General features: G+C 39.9%; 1 protein-coding gene across 6 annotated transcripts in view; it reads left to right on the top strand.

Annotated features, from left to right (window-relative positions):
- Positions 1-9374, top strand: part of L3MBTL3 (L3MBTL histone methyl-lysine binding protein 3) — a 116580-nt gene that overhangs the window by 51485 nt on the left and 55721 nt on the right. The gene's annotated exons all lie outside the window — the stretch shown is intronic.

The raw sequence follows: 9374 nt of genomic DNA, 5'->3' as shown, positions 1-9374 counted from the left end.
CCTCTCGGCGCAGCGTGTGGCCTCTTTCCCTCAGTCATCTTCCAAAGCCTGAGGGCTGGGCTCCACAATGAGGAGTCACCCCCTCTCTTCCCTCAGGCCCTGGGAAGGAATCTTGCTTTTAAGAAATGTTATTTTCGGAATAGATACATGTATTTGTATAACCAAATCAATCGCTTTGCTAGCACAACATTGTTAATTAACTATACTCCAGTATAAAATAAAAAGTTAACAAAATGATAATAATATTAATAATAAATAATAGCAATATGTGACCCAACCCCACCCCCCCAAAAAAAAAATGTTATTTTCACGTGACCTTGTCTTTTGGGAACCAGGAAGCCATGACAACAGGACATAGGCGACTGTTGACTAGCATGAAGTTGCCACTTCAGCCGTCTTTGAATTTCAGTCCAGTATCCCAGTGAGTTAGGCTGAAAAATCATCAAACAGATCTATGAAAAAGAGAAGCATTGAGTTAGTGAATTAGAACAAATATGGGGCTGGGACCTTTGACTGTTGTTTCCAAGTGGATTGCAAACTTCTTCTATTTTTTTTTTTTAGAGATGGGGCTCTTTCACATTTGTACATTGAGAGTAATATTAATTTTATGTGTCTCCCCAAAATAATGTTGAAAAGCTGCATTGCGTTGTCAGTTTCTTAGAGCATTGTCAAAGTTAACAGGTTTGTCATCAGCCATTAAATTTGGAAAGCAACCCTTGATGGTGGTGATGAGTCAGAGAGACGACAGGGACCTAGGTAGCTCTGCACTTCAGTCTTGAGGGGCTCAGTGTCTGGGAACGGAGAGAAACGCAGCACTACTGTCTTGGCTGCAGAGTTGATGGTGGTTAGTGCTTAATAGAACCAACTGCTTGCCGTCTCTGGTGGCAAATGGAAGGAAAGGCTGACTGACTCACTGGAGGGTTCTCGGGGAGGTCTTCCTGGGGACATGGGATTTGAACTGGACCATGAAGAATGATAGGAATTAGTACTTAGATGTTGGGATGAAATATTCCTGGAAAGCGCTGCTTATGTTTAAGCCCATGGGGCAAAAATGGTATGTTTGGGGTATGGCAGCCCGGGGATTCAGTAAGTGACTTAACTTCTCTAAGCTTTAGTTGCCCCCTTTGCAGAAAGGATTAAATAGTCCCTATCTCACAAGGTGGTGTGAGGATTAAAATAAGAATTTTAGAAACAAACCAGTTTGCAAAAGGTTAAAGAGATAGCTGTAAAGGACATCAAGCAGAGAAGTTTGGCCCTGAAGGTGAAAGTGGATTATTGCCTGAGGGGGAGTCAACCCTTAGGGAGGGTTTCCTGCACACAGAGAGTGCTGAGCTTAGTTGAAGGAAGGAAGCCACTGTAGAGGGAGTGGGGGGATATCTGAGACTGAATAATTGAGGATACCGCGTCCTGTAGGAGGGGCTAGCCTTGGGAAGAAATGAGCTTTATTCTCACTCATGGAGGAAATGAAGACATGAAAGGAAAATTGACGCTGGAGTGATGAGGTGGCACCTCCTTTATCTTTTCCTAGTAGTCACTGTGTTAGTGAAATCAGGTTTTAATCTTGAAGCAAATTACGAATATTGAAAACAGCCACTGTGGGGAATGGGTTTGGAAATGAATTAGGGATGAAAAGAACTATGATGACTCCGTATGATGAGGTTTGGGGTTTAGTAGTAAAACAGAGTGTTGGAAGCCCTGAAGAGTTAGCGCAGAGTGGGAGCCAGGAAAGTGGGCCCTGGGAAATAAATTGACAGTCGTCATGCTCTGGATTTAGGGAGTGAGAGAGGCCAAGTGTGCTGTATTTCTTCAAAGAATCTAAACCGTTGCTTGAATGAAGACTTTGAGGTTTTCCTTAAGTGAGCATCTTGAAATGTTCTTGTTTGACTCTCTGCCGAGATCTGGGGAGCGCAGCGTGTGTGCCTTACTTTCGTTTAGCTTTTGGCTGTGACTGATAGAACCAGGGTCCCTTTCTTTTTAACCCCAATTCGCTTAACCTCTCAGTGTTTCCATAAAATGAGGATCTTAATGTTTGCTCGCTTTATATTACAAACATGGATTTTTCATGAATTATTATTTCTGTTATTATCTGCCAGTCTAGGTCTGATTGGATCTTAGCAGCCTTCATAAATAATTTGCACTTACTTGTGAAGTGGACTTAAAAGAAATATTTTTTGGAGATGGAGTTCTTTAACAATACACATAAAAACCCCAAAGAAAGAAAGGAAAGGCACAGGGAGCAACGATTTGCCAAACTTTTCACCATTAGTTGTTCTTCAATATATCTTTTCTTGGTTACATTTCTGCTTCTGAACACTAGATGGGACTAAGAGATGACTTGTGTTTCAATAGTAACAAAGGATTTCACAGCCTTCCAACTTCTGAACGAAGTGGTGTTTGTTTATTGAGGAACTGTAAGTAAACTAGATAAAGATAGGGCTATTTTTATTTTCATTATTGAGACAGTTTCCTGGTTTATTTTAGACGGTGACTTTGATCAATATTTAAATAATATTAAAACCTTATATAAGATTCAGGCAGTACAGGAATGAGTGGCCAAAATACGCTACAGTATTTTCCTCACTTATAATTTATAGAGAAATCCAGTAAAATCAAAAGAGTTAATTATGTCTAATGCTTGTATTTCAATCAACACGAACCTGACAGATAATTAGAAGTACCTGATAGTTCTCTTAAATTGGGAAGGAAAAAATTAAAGTATTATATACTTATTTTTTCATTTTTAAGGATCCCTATATCAATTAACAGCTTTCCCTAGAATAAAATAAAAATTTCCCTAAAATAAGGGCTGCATCATTACTAATAATCCATAACCAAATAATTGTCTAGGAAAGAATAGTACAGCTGGAAATCGAGCTCCACAGTTTTGCTTATACAATTTATAATAATGCCTCGGAAGGAACTGGGTATTAAAATATCTTTTATGACAATGGATAGTGTAAGAAATGTACCAATTGCCATATGAACTGGGCGGCATTATGTCTTCCTTTCACATTTCTAAAATAATGACATACACATACACATGTAACCCTATGTAGATTAAGAAAAATAATAGTGTAAGGGAGGGTGGGTAGGGGATATTTAATAAGTGAATAAAAACCTTCAACTATAAATTTAAAGGTATTTTCTACTGAAATAATTTTGAGAAAAATCAGCATTAAGTTGGGGTTCCATCAGCTCATCTTGTGTTACTGGTCAGAGCTGCTCACTTGGAAAGATTGACTTGGAAAGTGGTGACTGGATGTTAGTTCACTTACAACATTTCCTAGAAAGTTCTCTGTAGTCTGTTCAGTGTGCAATAGCATTATGTCTAAGAAAGCAGTGTATATACCTTAATTAAAAAACACTTTACTGATAAAAAATGCTAACCGTCTTCTGACAACACAGCATTGCCACAAACCTTCAATTTGTAAAAAACGTGATCTTTACAAAGCACAGTAAAGCAAAGTGAAATAAGGTGAAGTATGCCTGGTGTGGAATAACTTCAGTCTTTAATATGCCAATGATGTATTTTGTAAGTCTCTAAGAGGGAGATGTGTTATTTTCCTCAAATATTTGATCATAGGGTCCTGACGTTTTTTTTTAAACTTCATGATTCCTATCATCTTTGAGAACACAGATGGGAAATGTTCTACCAACTTTTTTTTTTTAAGGTTTTAATTGTAATATGCCTCTAGATGCTTGTATATTTTGCAATACTGTTATAACTACTCTCTTGTAAGTATAGCCTCTACTTCCTTATATTGTGTTTGCCTGGCAAAATCCCAATTCTGGTTGAATCTGACATTGTGCCTACTCTCTGCCTGTGCCTGAGCAGTTGAATATAGCTGGAGAAAGACGCAACATGCTGACTGGCCTAACTCACTTTCGTGACTGCTAACCTCAACGGGGCCCTTAGTCCTGCCGCATAATCCTGCTACATGTCCTTGTCTATTCTTCCAGTAAATTTCACTCCCCTTTTTATTCCCTCAAATCTTTCACAACCCCTCTCGTTTTCTCCCACTCAGTTGATAAGTTTGCTTCCTGTATCACTGACAAAATAGACATGGTCAAAAGAGAGGTCCACATGCTCCCACCATGTTGTCTCCCCACCTTTCTGATCTCTGTGGAACCTTCTCTCTAACTGTGCGTTGATGTCCCCCTGCTCTCACGCTTTTCTGTTCCCTCGCACAGAGTGAGTTCTCTTCTGCATTGATAGGTCATCCCTCTCTTTTGAATTATTCCTACGGTACCCAAGCAGGAGAAAGGATTTTTATTTGTTTTGATAGTTGTTGTAGCCCTAGCACCTAGAACAGTGCCCTGATCATGGTAGTCGCTCAGCATATATGTCTTGAATAAATGAAGTAATATTTCCCATCTTTTAAAAAAAAGTTTTATTTTGAAGTAATTCCAAACTTAATGTACAGAGATTTCCATATATGCCTAATCCAGCTTCCCCTAAGTATGTCCCAAATTAAAAAAAAACCAACAACCTCCCTTTTTCTAATTTCTCATTTCTCTGCTTCCTTTTAAAACACAACCCCTTAAATGTATTTTCTGAGTTTGCTATTCCCATCTCCTTCCACTCTCTCTCTCTCTTTTTTTTTTTTGGCTTTCCATTTTATTTATTTATTCTATTTTTTATACAGCAAGTTCTTATAAATTATCTGTTTTATACATATTAGTGTATATATGTCACTCCCAATCTCCCAATTCATCCCATCACCACCACCACTGCCCCCCAGTTTTCCCCCTTGGTGTCCATATGTTTGTTCTCTACATCTGTGTCTCTGTTTCTGCCTTGCAAACTGGTTCATCTGTACCATTTTTCTAGATTCCACATATATGCGTTAATATACTATATTTGTTTTTCTCTTTCTGACTTCCTTAACTCTGTATGACAGTCTCTAGATCCATCCATGTCTCTGCGTATGACCCAATTGTGTTCCTTTATATGGCTGAGTAATATTACATTGTATATATGTACCACATCTTCTTTATCCATTCATCTGTCGATTGGCATTTAGGTTGCTTCCATGACCTAGCTATCATAAATAGTGCTGCAATGAACATTGGGGTACATGTGTCTTTTTTCTTTTTTTTTTTTTTGCGGTACGCGGGCCGCTCACTGTTGTGGCCTCTCCCGTTGCGGAGCACAGGCTCTGGACGTGCAGGCTCAGCGGCCGTGGCTTACGGGCCCAGCCGCTCCGCGGCATGTGGGATCTTCTCGGACCCGTGTCCCCTGCATTGGCAGGCAGACTCCCAACCACTGCGCCACCAGGGAAGCCCTACATGTGCTTTTTGAATTATGGTTTTCTCTGGGTATATGCCCAATAGTGGGATTATGGGTCATATGGTAATTCTATTTTTAGTTTTTTAAGGAACCTCCATACTGTTCTCCATAGTGGCTGTATCAATTTACATTCCCACCAACAGTGCAAAAGGATTCTCTTTTCTCCACACCCTCTCCAGCATTTGTTGTTTGTAGATTTTCTGATGATGCCTATTCTAACTGGTTTGAGGTGATACCTCATTATAGTTTGGATTTGCATTTCTCTAATAATTAGTGATGTTGAGCAGCTTTTCATGTGCTTCTTGGCCATCTGTATTTCTTCTTTAGAGAGATGTCTATTTAGATCTTCTGCCCATTTTTTGATTGGGTGGCTTGTTTTTTTGATATGGAGCTGCATGAGCTGTGTATATATTTTGGACATCAATCCTTTGTTGATTCATTTGCAAATATTTTCTCCCATCTGAGGGTTGTCTTTTTGTCTTGTATGTAGTTTCCTTTGCTGTGCAAAAGCTTTGAAGTTTCATTAGGTCGCATTTTTTTATTTTTGTTTTTATTCCCATTACTCTAGGAGGTGGGTCAAAAAAAGATGTTGCTGTGATTTATGTCAAAGAGTATTCTTCCTATGTTTTCATTTCTAAAACTCTAAGAGTTTTATAGTGTCTGGTCTTACATTTAGGTCTTTAATCCATTTTGAGTTTATTTTTGTATATGGTGTTAGGGAGTGTTCTAATTTCATTCTTTACATGTAGCTGTCCAGTTTTCCCAGCACCACTTACTGGAGAGGCTGTCTTTTCTCCATTGTATATCCTTGCCTCCTTTGTCATAGATTAGTTGACCATAGGTGCATGGGTTTATCTCTGGGCTTTCTCTCCTGTTCCATTGATCTATATTTCTGTTTTTGTGCCAGTACCATATTGTCTTGATTACTGTAGCTTTGTAGTATAGTCTGATCCTTTTAATGTGCTGTTGGATTCTGTTTGCTAGTATTTCATTTGATGATCTGTCCATTGGTGTAAGTGAGGTGTTAAAGTCTCCCACTATTATTGTGTTACTGTCGATTTCCTCTTTTATAGCTGTTAGCAGTTGCCTTATGTATTGAGGTGCTCCTGTGTTGGGTGTATATATGTTATGATTGTTATATATTCTTCTTGGATTGATCCCTTGATCGTTATGTAATGTCCTTCCTTGTCTCTTGAAACATTCTTTATTTTAAAGTCTATTTTATCTGATATGAGTATTGCTGCTCCAGCATTCCTTTGATTTCCATTTGCATGGAATATCTTTTTCCATCCCCTCACTTTCAGTCTGTATGTGTCCCTAGTTCTGAAGTGGGTCTCTTGTAGACAGCATATATATGGGTCTTGTTTTTGTATCCATTCAGTGAACCTGTGTCTTTTGGTTGGAGCATTTAATCCATTCACATTTAAGGTAATTATTGATATGTATGTTCCTATTACCATTTTCATAATTGTTATCAGGTCTCTTTTGTAGGTTCTTTTCTTCTTTTGTGTTTCCCACTTAAAGAAGTTCCTTTAGCGTTTGTTATAGAGCTGGTTTGGTGGTGCTGAATTCTCTTAGCTTGTGCTTGTCTGTAAAGCTTTTGATTTCTCCGTCGAACCTGAATGGGATCCTTGCCACATAGAGTAATATTGGTTGTAGGTTCTTACCTTTCATCACTTTAAATATATCATACCACTCCCTTCTGGCTTGTAGAGTTTCTGCTGAGAAATCAGCTGTTAACCTTATGGGAGATCCCTTGTGGGTTATTTGTCATTTTTCCCCTGTTGCTTTCAGTAATTTTTCTTTGTCTTTTATTTTTGTCAGTTTGATTACTGTGTGTCTCGGCATGTTTCTGCTTGGGTTTATCCTGCCTGGGACTCTCTGCGCTTCCTGGGGTTGGGTGGCTATTTCCTTTCCCATGTTAGGGAAGTTATCGACTATAATCCCTTCAAATATTTTCTTTGGTCCTTTCTCTCTCTCTTCTCCTTCGGGGACCCCTATAATGTGAATATTGTGTTTAATGTTGTCCCAGAGGTCTCTTAGGCTGTCTTCATTTCTTTTCATTCTTTTTTTTCTTTATTCTGTTCTGCAGCAGTGAATTCCACCATTCTGTCTTGCAGGTCACTTATCTGTTCTTCTGCCTAAGTTATTCTGCTCTTGATTCCTTCTAGTGTATTTTTCATTTCAGTTATTGTATTGTTCATCTCTGTTTGTTCTTTAATTCTTCTAGGTCTTTGTTAAACGTTTCTTGCATCTTCTTGATCTTTGCCTCCATTTTTTTCCCGACGTCCTGGATCATCTTCACTGTCATTATTCTGAATTCTTTTTCTGGAAGGTTGCCTATGTGTGCTTCATTTAGTTGTTTTTCTGGGGGTTAGTCTTGTTCCTTCATCTGGTACGTAGTCTTCTGCCTTTTCATTCTGTCTGTGAATGTGGTTTTCGTTCCACAGGCTGCAGAATTATAGTTCTTCTTGCTTCTGCTGTCTGCCCCCTGGTGGATGAGGCTATCTAAGAGGCTTCTGCAAGCTTCCTGATGGGTGGGACTGGTGATGGGTAGAGCTGGGTGTTGCTCTGGTGGACAGAGCTCAGTAAAACTTTAATCCGCTTGTCTGCTGATGGGTGGGGCTGGGTTACCTTCCTGTTGGTTGTTTGGCCTGAGGCGACCCAGCACTGAAGCCTACCCAGCTCTTTGGTGGGGCTAATGGTGGACTCTGGGCATGCTCACGCCAAGGAGTACTTCCCAGAACTTCTGCTGCCAGTGTCCTGTCCTCACAGTGAGCCACAGCCACCCCCTGCCTCTGTAGGAGTCCCTCCAACACTAGCAGGTAGTTCTGGTTCAGTCTCCTATGGGGTCACTGCTCCTTCCCCTGGGTCCCGATGCTCACACTACTTTGTGTGTGCCCTCCAAGAGTGGAGCCTCTGTTTCCCCCAGTCCTGTTGAAGTCCTGCAATCAAATATCACTAGCCTTCAAAGTCTGATTCTCTAGTAATTCCTCCTCCCGGTGCCGGACCCCCAGGTTGGGAAGCCTGATGTGGGGCTCAGAGCCTTCACTCCAGTGGGTGGACTTCTGTGGTATAAGTGTTCTCCAGTCTGTGAGTCACCCACCCAGCGGTTATGGGATTTGATTTTACTGTGATTGCGCCCCTCCTACCGTCTCACTGTGGCTTCCCCTTTGTCTTTGGCTGTGGGGTGTCTTTTCTGGTGAGTTTCAGCGTCTTCCTGTCGATGATCGTTCAGCAGTTAGTTGTGCTTCCGGTGCTCTCACGAGAGGGAGTGAGAGCACATCCTTCTACTCTGCCATCTTGAACCAATCTCCTCCTTCCACTCTCTCTTAAACCCATTCTATTCAGGCTTTTGCCCTGTCCCATTCCCAGCTCCACCAAAACAACTCTTTTCAACTATACTAATGACATTTATGTTGGTAAATCCAGTGATCGGTTCTTGTTTGTCTCTTCTTTGACCTAGCAGTAGCATTTGACCCAATCGATTTCATCTTTCTTTCTCTTACTTTACTAGTCATTCCTTCTTGAACTTCTTTGTCTCTTCTCTTCTCTTTTCTGTTCTCTGTACTCATTTTCTGGATGGTCGCATCTCTGCTCATGGCTTTAAATACCATCCCAAATGCTGATGACTCCTAAATATGTGTTTTTAGCCTTGATCTTGCCCTTGAACTCCAAATTTTTGTGCTCATTATCTACTTCTTGACCTGTTTGTTAAACATGTTAGTAACAGAACTCTTCATTCACTGTTTGGAATATCAGGCTGTGCTTGCATTCTTCCTGTCTCAAAAAATGGTAAGTATACTCTTCTAGTGGCCATGCCCAAAACCTTGCAAATGTCCTGGACTTCCCGTCACTCACGCTCACACACACACAAATTTATTATCTTTTAATTTTTGCTATTTTTGAAGTTGTGGAATATAACACAATTTGTGTGGGAACAAAACTATTTCCCTGGTAGCAAGTTTATACGATATGTATCTGATAAAAATCTACTTGGTACTAATATATTGGAAGAGTGAAAAATCCTTCGGTATAGCAAATATTTTTTTCAAATTAGATAGATTGTAAAAAATAGAACTCT

This window comes from Neophocaena asiaeorientalis, unplaced genomic scaffold (assembly GCF_003031525.2).
Source record: "Neophocaena asiaeorientalis asiaeorientalis breed wild unplaced genomic scaffold, Neophocaena_asiaeorientalis_V1.1 scaffold5, whole genome shotgun sequence".
Classification (NCBI taxonomy): domain Eukaryota; kingdom Metazoa; phylum Chordata; class Mammalia; order Artiodactyla; family Phocoenidae; genus Neophocaena; species Neophocaena asiaeorientalis.
The sequence above is the reverse complement of the archived record's forward strand: the minus strand, read 5'-3'. Positions and strand labels throughout refer to the sequence as shown.